Here is a 12675-nt window from a genome sequence, read left to right as displayed (position 1 = left end):
CCCATCATTCCCATCCCCAACATTTTGGCAATGCTGTGAGCCCCACGTTACCCTTCCCTAAAGCAAAGCTCTCATTCTGCTCTTGGCCAAGCCCTGGGGCTTGGAACTGGTAACCTTGATTTGGGAGGAAAGGAAGCAAAACACTTGAGCGATGTCAAAACATGGGCTGTTCAGCTGTAATTTGCTAAACTAACAATTTGGGCTGTAAGAAGAGCTGTGATTGCCCTCTTCAGCTCTCTTGGATGGGTTTTTTTTTCTTCTGGCTCCACATCCCCCTGCAGCATTTTGGGTTCTGATCCATTTTACCTACAGAATCAAGCAAATATTAATTGCCTTGGTAGCATAAATAGAGGCAATTGCAACCCAGTGGGGTGCCCACCAGCCCCAAGGGTCCCTCTGGCTTGAGTTGGGCTGCAGTGAGGTTTTTCTGCTCTCATGCTCTGCTTAGATGGGGCTGACACCTCATACCCAGCTTGGTGGCAGCCACTATTTAGCACCAATTTGCTGTAGGCACCACACCAGGCTCTGAATTTAGGTCTGCAGGTTAATTTTAGGGCAAACCTTCCCCATTGCTTGAGCAGAGCCCTCAGGACGCACTGTCTGGGATGCTGTTGACTAGCCATCCCATGTCCTTCTCAATGCCCAGCTCACTGATCTCAAGATGCCATTAAATTGTACTTAAATGCTTTCAACATTTCACGCTGGCACTGCTCAGCTGCTTGTTTGCCCGTTCACGCTGACAAACAAGACGAGCCTGCATCCAGCCAATTTCATGGTCTGATTCCTGCGCACTAGCATCGTACAATAGCGTCCTGGCTAAAAATAATGCAACGTGTTCTATATTAAAGGCTGATTCATGATGTCTCTATGAAGCAGTTGCTCTGTTACTTTTGCAGGCAGGGGGTAGGGGATCGTGCCATAGCTGGAGTGTGACTGTATGCAACTTGTGCTGTGATACAGCGATGCTGAGCTGGAGTCTGAGGGCTGCTTTTTTAGAGGATATATCTGCAATGCAAGCACCTTTCTATCACCACCCACCATGAAAGGAGCAGGGAAGGGAGTGTTGGACATGAGATGCTGCAATGCTGGAGTTTCCCCTTCCTGGGGCAGGATATTAGGCAGCTGTTTTAATCAGGAGGCATTGTTTGCAGGAGCTGGACCTCTACATGCCTTGCTATTCCTAGTGATGTATGAGCTGTGCCAGTGAAGGTTTCCAAGAGTAGATGCTGGGGGAGAGGAGGAGTTGCTGCTGTGATTGGGAAACATGCTGGGAGAAGTTTAGGGCTGATTGCAGCCCGTAGGCAACAGCTTTAACCCCATATGAATGATCCATTCATTGCACTTTTGGATGGCAGCAACTGTGTCCAGTGTGTATGGAGAAATGGTGTAGGGAGTCTAGCAACAATTCCGTTTCCTAGCTTGCAACTGTCCCCACAGTACAGCTTTGAGCTCTACAGCCCACCCTGGATGGAATTGTGTCTTCACCAGCTAATGAGGCTCGCTGAGTGACTCTTACCCTGGAGAGGAGGGAAAAACCGTCGAGAATTTATTAGCTTAATTACATTTTCCTAATACGGTTGACCCCAGTTGCACAGCAGAGTGCTTATCAAAGCTGTAATCTCCCGGACATTATTGAACTCTTAATGAGAGTCAATTGGTTGCTGTTCCTTCTCAGGATGGACGTGGTCATTCCTGGGATTGTGGGTTTTGCTTTTGTGTGGTGGTGCTGAGCACCAGAACGCAGAAATCTGGGGATTTGCAGGGGGAAAGGATGGGGATGCATGGGGAAGGGAAGCTGGTTGGGACGGGGAACATATGGTGAATACACTCCTGGATGCAGGTGGTGGGATCCCGGTTGCAACGCAGTGTGCTGGATGTGAGCCATCCTAATAGGATTGCGGGAAGCGGGGGGAAAACTGCTCTCGTGGAAACAAGGCTTAAATGGTCTTGGTGGCAGTGCGTTTTTGAAGTCCTTGTCAAAGTGACAATTTTCAGGTTGTTAGCCAAAAACCCCTCTGACGAACCTGAATCTGTCACATGAACTCACCATGTCCAATCTGCCTTGACAAAAGCCATTGTCATCTGCTGTAAAGCTGGCCAATATTTGAGACCTCAGTAAAGTGTGATCCCCAAAAAGGGGATGGGGCATGAAAGCTTGAGTGGGGCATAGATATTCCTCAGGAAGGATTTCAGGAGGTGAAATCCTGACTTGCTTTCGGGGGCTTAGCACAGCGCACTCCCTGCCTGGCTTGGTTTCAGGTTCTTTATAGGGCAGATAGCTGAGACTTACCAAGAGCTACTCTACTCTGAGGTGGGGGACATGAGCTGTGCATGGGATGGGAGCCCCAAAAGATGCCCCAATAGTCTGTGCTGTGGTGATGCTGAGCAGAGCCATCCCCTTCCCATCCAAAACCTTTCTGGGGTCAGGATCATAGAATCATGGAGCCACTAAGGTTGGAAAAGACCACTAAGATCATCAAGTCCAACTATCAACCCAAGGAAGCTCGTGGATTTGGGATGCACCAGTCTCTACCTGTACAGCATCGTGTGGGGTATGACCTCTGAGACTGGGGTTTTTCCTTTCCTTTTTCCCCACAAAATTTGTTGGTGGGCAGGATGAGCAGGGATGGGATGTTCCACCCCCTGGAGCAGGTTCTGGTGACTGGCAGCTGTTTCATCCTTACTGCACTATTTTTGTCTCATTTCTTAAGCAAACGTTATTTAAATTGCTTCCTCTGGGCTGCTTTACTCCCATCCTTATTTCCCTGTCACTCTGATCTGCCTCTAAACTGGCTTTAAGGCTGGTGGCTACCCAAGCTTAAACTCTCCCAAAGGCTTATCCCTCCCGCCCTCAAATTTTGACAGTCCTTTCAAGGCACGCAACAGCTCCACGTCTCTTTCTTTCCCAGATAATAAGATTAATTACAGCCAGATTTGTGTTCTCCACAATGCTTTCAGAGACTCGTTATGTATTTTGACTGCTCTGCTTTTCTGTTCACTCCCTCCTTGTCTTTGCACTCCTTAATGCTCTGTCTGGAGTCTAATTAGTGCTCAGAGGGGTATTTGGGGCTGATGCTGGGGGAGGTTGGGTAATTTTGCAAATGGGGTGTTGGATGGGTGTTGGAGAGATGTAAGCACAGATGCTGGAGGGATGTTGAAAAGAGACAGGATGGATATTGGAGGAATATTGGAGGGATGGAAAAGCTAAGCTAACCAATAATGGTGCCACCCCACTGAGATACACAGCCCTGTGTCATGCTTGTTCCCTCCTCACCTTGACTTCTGCAGCACAGAAGATCTTTGTCTTCAGCCCTGTCCTTGTACATCCCTAGGCACCAATGGCAGTGGTGATTGCCGGCTTTCTCATTAAGGCTCTGGCCTGGATGTTCCTCCTCTTATTGCCAGCATCAAAGCAGCATACAGCTGGGGAGGAGGTTAGCCAGTCCGTCCGTAATTACAGGGCCAGAGCCCGTGTGAACATCAAACCATTAGTTTAATTTGACTATCTAACAAGGAGCTGTGATGTTTTATGCATGGCGCCTAATTTTACCCTCACAATCTCCTGCTATATTTAACATCATTAATCATTGATTCCCATGGGGCTGGAACCCTGATTAGTGTCAGATGTATTATGGGAGGAAAGGGATTTAAAATATAACCCCTTTTCCATTCTCCAGGGGAGATGAAGCTGGTTCACCGGTCTGGAGCTGCTGGTCCTTGGATGAGTGGAGTCTGAAAAAGTGGCTGGAAGGTACACTGCCTTTGCAAGGGTTGTTGATGCCATTATTTGGGGAAAAAATAATGTAAGAACATATAAGATGGAAGAACAAAAAAGCACAAGCACTGGGCGATGCGGCTGGCTCACACCTTGCTGGCAGGGATGTGCAGTGAGGAGATGGGATGGCGAGACGAGTGTGGCTTATCTCCCCAACCGTGGCTTGCTAATTAAACACTGCTCCTGCCGATGTGCTCCTGCAGGTAGAGCTGGAGGGCATCCAAAAGGAGAAGAGACACGAGATGCCTTTTCGGCAGTGACCCATCTACTCCCAAGTTGCTTTCCCCACTCTTTGTTCCCTGCCCAAATCTTATTAGCTCTGTTTACGTGGCAGGGATGTCAAGCGATTAATTTTTAATGGCTTGGTTTATTGCGTGTTTGAATGGTTTATTGAGTAATTCCCACATTTAAGTGATTAATTCCCCAGAGTTGGGAGCGACTGGTTAGTTTTACATTAATCAGGCCGTCTGCATGCCAAGGGGAGGGGTGATCGATCAATCCTCACTGCCAGCAAAAGTGATGTTAAAATACCTCAAGGTGCAACGAGGTTAAGGGAAAGGAGTAATTACGACTCCGAGTTCCCTTTGCAAATCTGGTGCCCAGCCAGCAGCTGGTCTCTCCCCTCTGTCCTCCTGTTCCCAAAGCAAAACAAACGCTGCTAATTAATTTGGAGGCTTGCAAGAGTCCCAGCTCCTGTAGCTCGGTAGGGTTTTGTGGCATTGGGTGTGATCTGGAAGGAGAAAAGTGCATGGGGAGCCATGAAGCACTGGGCAAACGTAGCCATTGTGGGGGGATGATGCAATGTACAAGTTTTGGAAGTGCAAGAGACAGCTCAGCTGGTCTATCGCTGCCTTCAGAGCCTCCAGAGGTGAGCTGAGATCAATGCAAAACCTCATCAAGGTCAGTACTTTGGAAGCAAATGGGAGGTGAGACGTGGCCGCCACGTGCAAGGCTCCGCTCTGCAAAATGCTCCTTAGGATGGGGAAGTAGTATGCATTGTGTCATGGATGGGGGGGAAAACACCAAAAATGGCTCTAGACAGAGGATGCAGCCCATCAGACCCAACGTTCCCTTTCCTTGCACCCAGCAATGAGGAGAGGAGCTTGCAGAGATGCTCAGCTCCTGCTTCTTCACCACTGCATTTACTTGGAGGGGTTTATTTCTCCCCCCTTTTAGCTCTATAGCCCACTGTTGAGCATCAGAGCAACCCATTCCTCTCCTACACACCATATTTAACCCAACCCACCTGCAAAAGGAGAAAACAGGTGTTGTGCAGCAAATCCCTGGCAGCTTTGAGAGCTCCTGGGCTGGCAAAGAAAACAAATGATGCTTTTATTTATTTATTTATTTTTAACACCTCTGCATGGAAACAGTGCTGATCGCTGCCAGCCAGGCAGATGCAAGCTACTAATGACAGCTCCCGATGGCGCGGGGCTGTCTCTTGTGTCATCAAAGCGGGCGGTGGCGAGCTCAGCTCTGCAGAGGTATTTTTAGCAAAGCTTTGCGCTCAAGATGTGCTGCTCTCCCCCACTAAGAGCATGGCAAATCTGGGTTTTATTTTTGCAAGGGATAGGTGGAAATCAGAGAGCGAAAAGGGGCTTCTGGAGGTCCTAATGGCACTAAGCAGGGGCTGGGCTGGAAATGCAACGACAGAGGATGGTTTTTGTGGTTTGCAACAAGGCTACAGTAATTGCTTTGGGGAGCAGTGAATGCACCAAAGCCTTCCAATTCCTTCTCTTCAAACCACCAGCTTCTCCTTCTGTCATTAAAACAGAACAGAGGAAACCCCAGGGATTTTATAGGGTGCACAGAATGAGTTGCGCTGCACAGAAATCCTTCTTTTTTTCGCTGTTGCTGCCAGCAGTGGGGTTGGGTCACCTGCTTGTTTCCTTAAGCACTGGGAAAGGCTGATAAATCTTGCTCCAGGCTTGAAAATCCATCCCCATTAGCATCCCTGCTCCTGTTTGAACAGTTTGCAGCAGCAGTTAATAGTGCTGGCATTGATGGTGTGACTGTAGCTCATCGGGGGACTGGCTGCATCAAAACTGTGCAAGCTGATGTGCTTCCAGCCCGCAGCAGCTGTGGCCTCCTGACCACAAATCTGCTGCTTCTGCCCCCATTTTGGCACCATGGCTTGGCCCCATCGTGTCCTTGCTTGGCTCCTGGTCATGCTTTTCATCCTACAGGGATGCTTGGTGCAGTGGGATGCTGCAACCAAGTGCTGCTTTGTAACCAGCATACTCCATTATGTGTTTCCCTCTGAACTGCACCAAACTGGGAGATCTGAGATCTAAGGATGGGGGGGTGTGAACATACAAGTCTGGGCTTTGTGAGCTGGTGACTTCCTGCAGGCTGCACCCTGCTGGGGTTCAAAGTTCTGTTGCAGCTCACCAGCTTGGTCATGGCTTTTGGATGTAGCAAAAAACAAACAAACAAAATTAAACAACAACAACAACAACAAAAAAAACATTTGCAATTTCTCTAGGGAAGGAAAAAGAAAAGGAGGGGGGAAGGGAGGAAAAAAAATAGCAAAACAAAGGATGCAATTGCATCCTTCCTAAGCACAGATGGTATAATTAGAGGACAGATCCTTTCCTTGAGATGCCACTCAAGGAAAGCAAACAGTCCTGTGGGGGGTCCTTTCTTTGCTTTAAAAGTCTATGAGCACCATCTAATTCCTTGATAGAAAGTGTGTATTTAAGCACTTAAAAGGGTTAGAGAGGAGTGGGGAAAGGGAGAGAGCCCTGAGAGATGAATGTTTTTGACTTAAAAGGTTCAGTGCAGCTGCAGAAGATGCCCTCATACTCACCATGATCCATCCCTATCGTGGTGGTGCTTTGTGCTCAAAAGCTCTCCATCCCATGTGCTCCATGGGAGAAGAAAACGACACGGCACTCTTTGCATTGGGCCATTTTGTTTTTTTTTTCCCCTCTTCCCCCCCCCCCCCCCCCCATGGGTTTGGGGTAGCCCTGCATAACCACAGCATTGGTTTGCGGGGCACTGGGTGAGGATGCATCACCTTTAGGGTTCACCATGCAAATGGGGACCAGTGATAGACCCCACATGTCCACTCATAGAACCTCAGAATCAATAAGGTTGGAAAAGACCTCTAAGATCCCCAAGTCCAACCCATCCCCACCATGCCCTCTGACCGTGTACCTCAGTGCCACATCTCCATGGTTCTTGAACACCTTTAGAACAACTTCAGAAGGACAAAGCCCACAGAAAACAGGGCCCTCCACCTAAATGAATGCCGTCAGATGGATTTTGGGTTTGAGGTCACAGCCCTTCCTCCCATCTCACCTCCTCCTGCGGCACTGATTTAGGCCCTGGAGACCAGAAACAATTTGCGAATGCTTTAAATTAAGCACTTCTTCTATGTGAGTTTAATTACTACATTATAGGACAGTTACTGGGCATTAGGATTTTTTAAAAATAATTATTAATATCATATTAAACAATGAATTATCGCGAACAATTAAAATTAATTACATTTCTCCAAGTTAATTAAATTATTCCTATAACAGGGAGATGAGCGTGCTCCACCATAAAAATTAGTGTCCCTAATGGGATAACTGAATAACGTGTCACTGACAGGAGCAGGAATGGATTCAGTGCTCCCAAATTTCACATCTTGATTCTTTCCCTCCTCATCCCTATCCCATCCCCACATCCTCCTGTTGTTCAAGCACTGGATTGGAGCAGGTGTCTTTTTTCAGCTATTTCACCACATTTATTCAATTAAGCCCCAATTTATACACTGTTTCCATTGCTCATAGCAAAATCTGCCTTCTCCATGCCTCCTTGCATGGCTCATACCAGGATAAATCCATCTGACCTTCCATGTTCTTGGCCATAATGACTGTCATCCTCCATCGTCGCTTGGAAATAACTCCCTGTCATTATGAATCCTCTTGCAATTTTCCCCCATTTACCCAATGTCTGGGCATGGATAAGATGTAATGGCTTTTTATTTTATTTTATGTATTTATTTTTCTCCTTTCCTTGGCTTGTGCAGGGTGGCCGAGGTTTCTTAACCCTTTCTGGGACCCTGGCTTTGCAAGCTCACACAATGCAATGCTCAAGATTTTCCCACCCATCAACTTCTGCTGTTTAAGTTTCATACAGTCAAAAATAGCCCTGAGGCTCCTGACCTCAGCTAAAATTTCTCTTTAGAAACAGCTTCTGTGTGTTTGTTTTTTTTTTCCCATGTCTTTCCTGAATAAATTTATAACAGGGGCCAGGAACAAATGAGAATAGCAAAAACAGACATTTCTCCCTCTTTTAAATCTGTAATGCCCTGAGATGGAGCAGTGCCCTGCTGGGATGGGATGCTGAAAGAAGCACTTTTTGAGGGTGCCCCAACCAACGTTGGTTTGGTTAAAGTGGTGTCTTGGTCTGAGCCACCCCGCCCCAAATGTATTTACTTCAAGGGCTGTCCCAGCTAGAGATTTGCTTGAAATTGCTCCTGGATTTGCCCCATCTGTAACTTTCCCATTTTACAGACAAGGAAAAAAAAAAAAAAAAAAAAAACCAACAAATTCCCCCAAAGCACATCAATGCCAAAATCACACACGCTGCACGCACAGAGCGATCCAGCAAAGCATTTAAGCACCTCTACAGTGATGCTAATGCTGCTGCTACAATTAGAGAGGGCTCGGTGCCTCAGTTGTTGCTGGATCCAGCTGTTGGATTAAGGCTGCCCAAAAATGAAACCGCAGTGCTGAGGAGCAATAGGAGCACATCCCTGTGCCCAGGAGCAAGGCTGTTCTTGTTTTACAGCCGAGCCGATTTGTTTCCTTCTGCTGAACAAGGCGAGCATTGCTCTCCTGTTTGCATCAGTGGTATTGAGGCAGTGACACGAGTCAGAGCCAGCCTGGGGAAACGTGAAAAAAATCTCTGTTAATAAAGCACCAAGCACACTGTGCTGAAATGCAAACATTGGCTTTTTTTTAGCGAAACACAGCAATACAGAAGGGTTTGCTTTGCAGTGTTCGTCGGGGTTGAAATGCAACAAGGAGAGAGAAAAATCCACTGATTGCAAGAATTTTTTTTTTCCCCCCCCTTCTGCCCCTTATAAAGCTGAGATTCTGCAAAGTGATCCCCGCACCCAGCTGGAGAACCAATGGGCTGTTAGGGTCCCCATGGTATGTCCCACATCCCAAATTCACATCTGCAGCAGTGGAGCATTCTCACTTCATGCCATCCCACACCATGCTGTGCCACAGAATCATAGAAACGTTTGAGTTAGAAGGAGCCCTCAAAGATCATCTAGTCTAACTCCTCTGCAATGAACAGGGACACCCACAGCTCAGAGCCCCTGCAGCCTGACCTTGGGTGTCTCCAGGGTGTCATCCCATCCCATTCCATCAGCCCTAGGGCCACGCTCACACTCAATACACGTTGTAGGGATAGATACAGAGTGTTCAACCTTATTAATCCTGAGGCCTGTTTGGATTATGCAGGGGGAGTAAGGGTACAGGTCTTAAGTTTGAGTTCTTCAGGTGTTGGAAATCCTCCACCAAGGGATGCTGGCAAAAGTAGGGTGGGTTTTTTTTTTTTTGTTTTTGTTTTTTTCCCTGTTTTTGTACTTCCCCACAGTTCTGCAGCCAGAATGAGGCAGGGAGCTGAGCTCATTGTCCCAGCTGTGGTTATCACCTGTAGCTTGTTGTGAGCAAATTACAGCTCCAGAGTAGGGCAGGTTTCTTAAACCCTTGTTACTGGCCCTTTGTTCCCCAAAACTCACAGCACGCATGTCTTTGGGAGAGAGAAAACAAAGTGCAATCCTGCTCTGCTTTGCAATGTTGAGGCTTGCACCATGGAGGAGATAGAATGCAGTTGTTTTGGAAAAGGAAAGTTGGAACCTTCTGCAGGAACCTCAGAGGAAAAGACAGATTAAGGTACGTTCCTCAAAAAAAAAATGAACGTTGCTGAAGGTCTTTTGGAGAGCTTTAGGAAGGAAACTTTTGGCAGAGTGTTTTAGCATGGATTTTTTTGGGGTCTTTTAGAGAAGTGAATGTTAGGAAGGTGCTTTGTTCATTGCAATGGTGTTTATGCTGTCTGTCTGTCTTGTATTTGCCCAGTCCCAGGCTGATACTGTTGGGAGTATTTTGGGATGATGTAGCGTTAAATGTAGTGAGAGGGCAGTGGTACAAATCCAATTGTTGATGGGATTTTTGGTCTCTGTGCTCAGTATTTTGTGACTCCAATCCTCCATCTTGGTCTTGAATTGTTCCATTCCTCTAAGTCTTGCGATCAGTACTGGACCATCTGTCCCCTGAGCCTCCAGGCCTGCTTTTTGCACCCCCCGCCTTCCCCCCCCATTCCATGATAGCAGAGCCCTGTTTTGGGGGTTCTGCTTTACTTTGTTCTGCTCTAGGTGCTCAATGCCTTTTGGCCACATCCTGTAACCTCCCCATCCTCTTTTGAGCTCCAGCAGACTTGCACTACTTCTCCCATGCTCTGCTTGTGCTGCAGGGCATCAGATTGGGCTTGCAATGCATCTAAAATAAATGAATAAAAATGTAGGGATTGAATGGGAAACATTTAAAAAAAAAAAAAAAAAAAAAAAAGGAGGGAATTACCAAAACCTATGATTCTTTTTTCCCCATTCCTATGTCCCAGCTGCTAAGCGATATCTAGTGGAGCAAAACTGAATTTTTCACAAAACCCTAACAGAGCAGGGGGAACAAAGAGGTGGTTTGGTTGCTGGGAGCAAGCTGTTATCAGGGCCCAGTGGAGCTGAGTGGGGTTCTTTTGATTGCAGCGAGAATTCCATCTGTGAGCCTCTTGCTTTTTGTGTCTGTCCCCACTCACTTGTGGCTTAGTGGTATACCTATCCATGCTGAACAGCAGACTTGCTCAGAGGGGCAGCGCTGCTCTGCAACAGGGGACTTTGCTTTTTCTGGAGGTGTCTTTTGCCAGTAATTTGCTTTTTCTGGAGCCTTTACTAAAGCAATGTACAAAGCGCAGCAGGCATGGGACATTCTCACAGTGCACTCCATGTTTTCATGCCGATATTTGTGTATCTATCAACAACCTCTCTAACTTTTATCAGGAAGTCTTGAGTATTGGGCTGCAATGGGCTGGACATTGGTGCATTTTCTGCAAATTTAAGTTTCATCTTCTCTGCCTGCGATGCTTGCCTGGGACTGCATCCTGGGGAATATGCAGCCAGGAACCAGCCGTGCCACTCAGAGACAATGCTATAATCTTCATTTGTTCCTCTAACGTGTGGGGGGGTAAATGGAGAGAAACATTTGCAGAAAGGATGTCATGGGGCTTCTGCAAATGGGGAGGGAAGAGTGGGCAATGGGAGTGAAGAGATCTCTGTAAGCTGGTTAATGGAGGCTATATGGTGTGATGTGCTCAGCTAGTGGCTTATTTTCCATAAAACAGCTGTGGAGTTGGTGCTGCTGATCAGCAAGATGATGAGGTGAACTGGGGACCCAATGTTGGCTGGCATCCAACACATGCAAACCAATTGCTCTGGATTAGCAACAATATTTTGGGAGAATAAACTCTTTTTCTCCTGAAAAGATATTGTCCTTCTTCTGTACCATTTGCATTACCATTATTTCAGTACTAGTTGCATTACCAGCCCTTGCTTCCTCTGCCATGGCCCATCCAACAGCAAATCTGCTGGTGGGCCCATTATGGGGGAGTCTGTAGATCCCTTTCTTTCCCATTTAAGCCCAGTGTGCCCTTGATCCCCTTTGCACTATTCTTTTCCTTTTTTTTTTTTTTTCCCTTTCACCTCTCCTGAACTCTCTGTACTTTGCTGCTGGATCAGCACAGGTGTATATATAGGCACAGGTGGAGTTAATTTATAGGCAGCTGTTTATAGGCACCCTTGACTGTGAGCATTACTTGCACCCTAGAACTTGCAGTGCTCTGGTTTGTCTGCTTTCTTTCCTCCCCATAATTTAAGTATTTTGCACCAATGCCTTCGCCTCCCAGGATGAATTGCTCATTGCAAGTGTTAAATGGGTGATGGCAGGAAACAAATGCAAGAATCAGGCTTTTAAAGAGAGAAAGAAAGACTCATTTCATTAAATTAAAATCCTGCAGTGTAAATACGTTTTCATTATCAGTTGGGAAAATGCAGACAAGGCAGAAGTGTCTTTTTAATAGGAGTGTGCCTTTATCTGGAGGTCTGCACACCCAGGGGGAATGGGAATTGGGAATGTTGGAACTAGTGCTGCTCCAGCATGAGGAAAGCAAACCCTGCCAGAGAGTCTTCTTAGGAATGTGGGGAAATAGGGATGTTTTCAGACCAATCCATCTTACTGGCATTGAAAAGAATGAAAGTGTGTTGCTTTGCTCAAGGTGGCTGCAGGATGCTGTCATGTTCCTAATTTAGGTGCAATTTGGGATTGTTGCTATTTATGGGATATAGGGTGTCTGCAGCCTCCCTGAGCTCTGATCTTTCCCCTCTGCTTTTTAGTTTTGTTGTTGCTTCCTCTTGAGAGTGGCATTGGAGGGAGGAACTCACTCTGTTCCACAGAGCAATAAATGTGGCTACACTGTAATGTTGCCAGTTGTTTGTACGCAATGGTTTGGATAGAGACTCTGGGGTCCTTGGGACCCCATCTGCATCAGCATATTGACAGTCTGGTGTGTTGTGATGGGGATTTTTGGCCATGAGTGGTGGGGGATCCTTCGACCGTTTATATATTACCTCATCTTACCCTTGATTTTAGGGTCCCCATTGACCATGGTGCAGTTGTCACCAGAATAAACACCCCCTTCAACATTGCTTCCCAAAGCAGAGCGAGTCCCCAGCCCAATTTGACTAGGGGGAAAGAATTAAGCAGTCCCTTTGGATGCACTGTTTCATGCTGTAAGTGGTTTAGCAGCAGCTTGCTGGGAATTAGCTGGGCTGGGAGATAAGGAGGAGG

The 12675-nt window shown here is 46.9% G+C and overlaps 1 protein-coding gene across 1 annotated transcript in view; it reads left to right on the top strand.

Moving 5' to 3' along the window:
• Positions 1 to 12675, top strand: part of IGSF21 (immunoglobin superfamily member 21) — a 94557-nt gene that overhangs the window by 6177 nt on the left and 75705 nt on the right. The window contains exon 2 of the mRNA XM_025142731.3: positions 3678 to 3751. The gene's annotated coding sequence lies outside the window, so the exon portion shown is untranslated. The remainder of the gene's footprint in view (positions 1 to 3677; positions 3752 to 12675) is intronic.

Source organism: Gallus gallus, chromosome 21 (genome assembly GCF_016699485.2).
Source record: "Gallus gallus isolate bGalGal1 chromosome 21, bGalGal1.mat.broiler.GRCg7b, whole genome shotgun sequence".
Taxonomy (NCBI): domain Eukaryota; kingdom Metazoa; phylum Chordata; class Aves; order Galliformes; family Phasianidae; genus Gallus; species Gallus gallus.
This window is presented reverse-complemented; position numbering and strand designations above follow the sequence as displayed.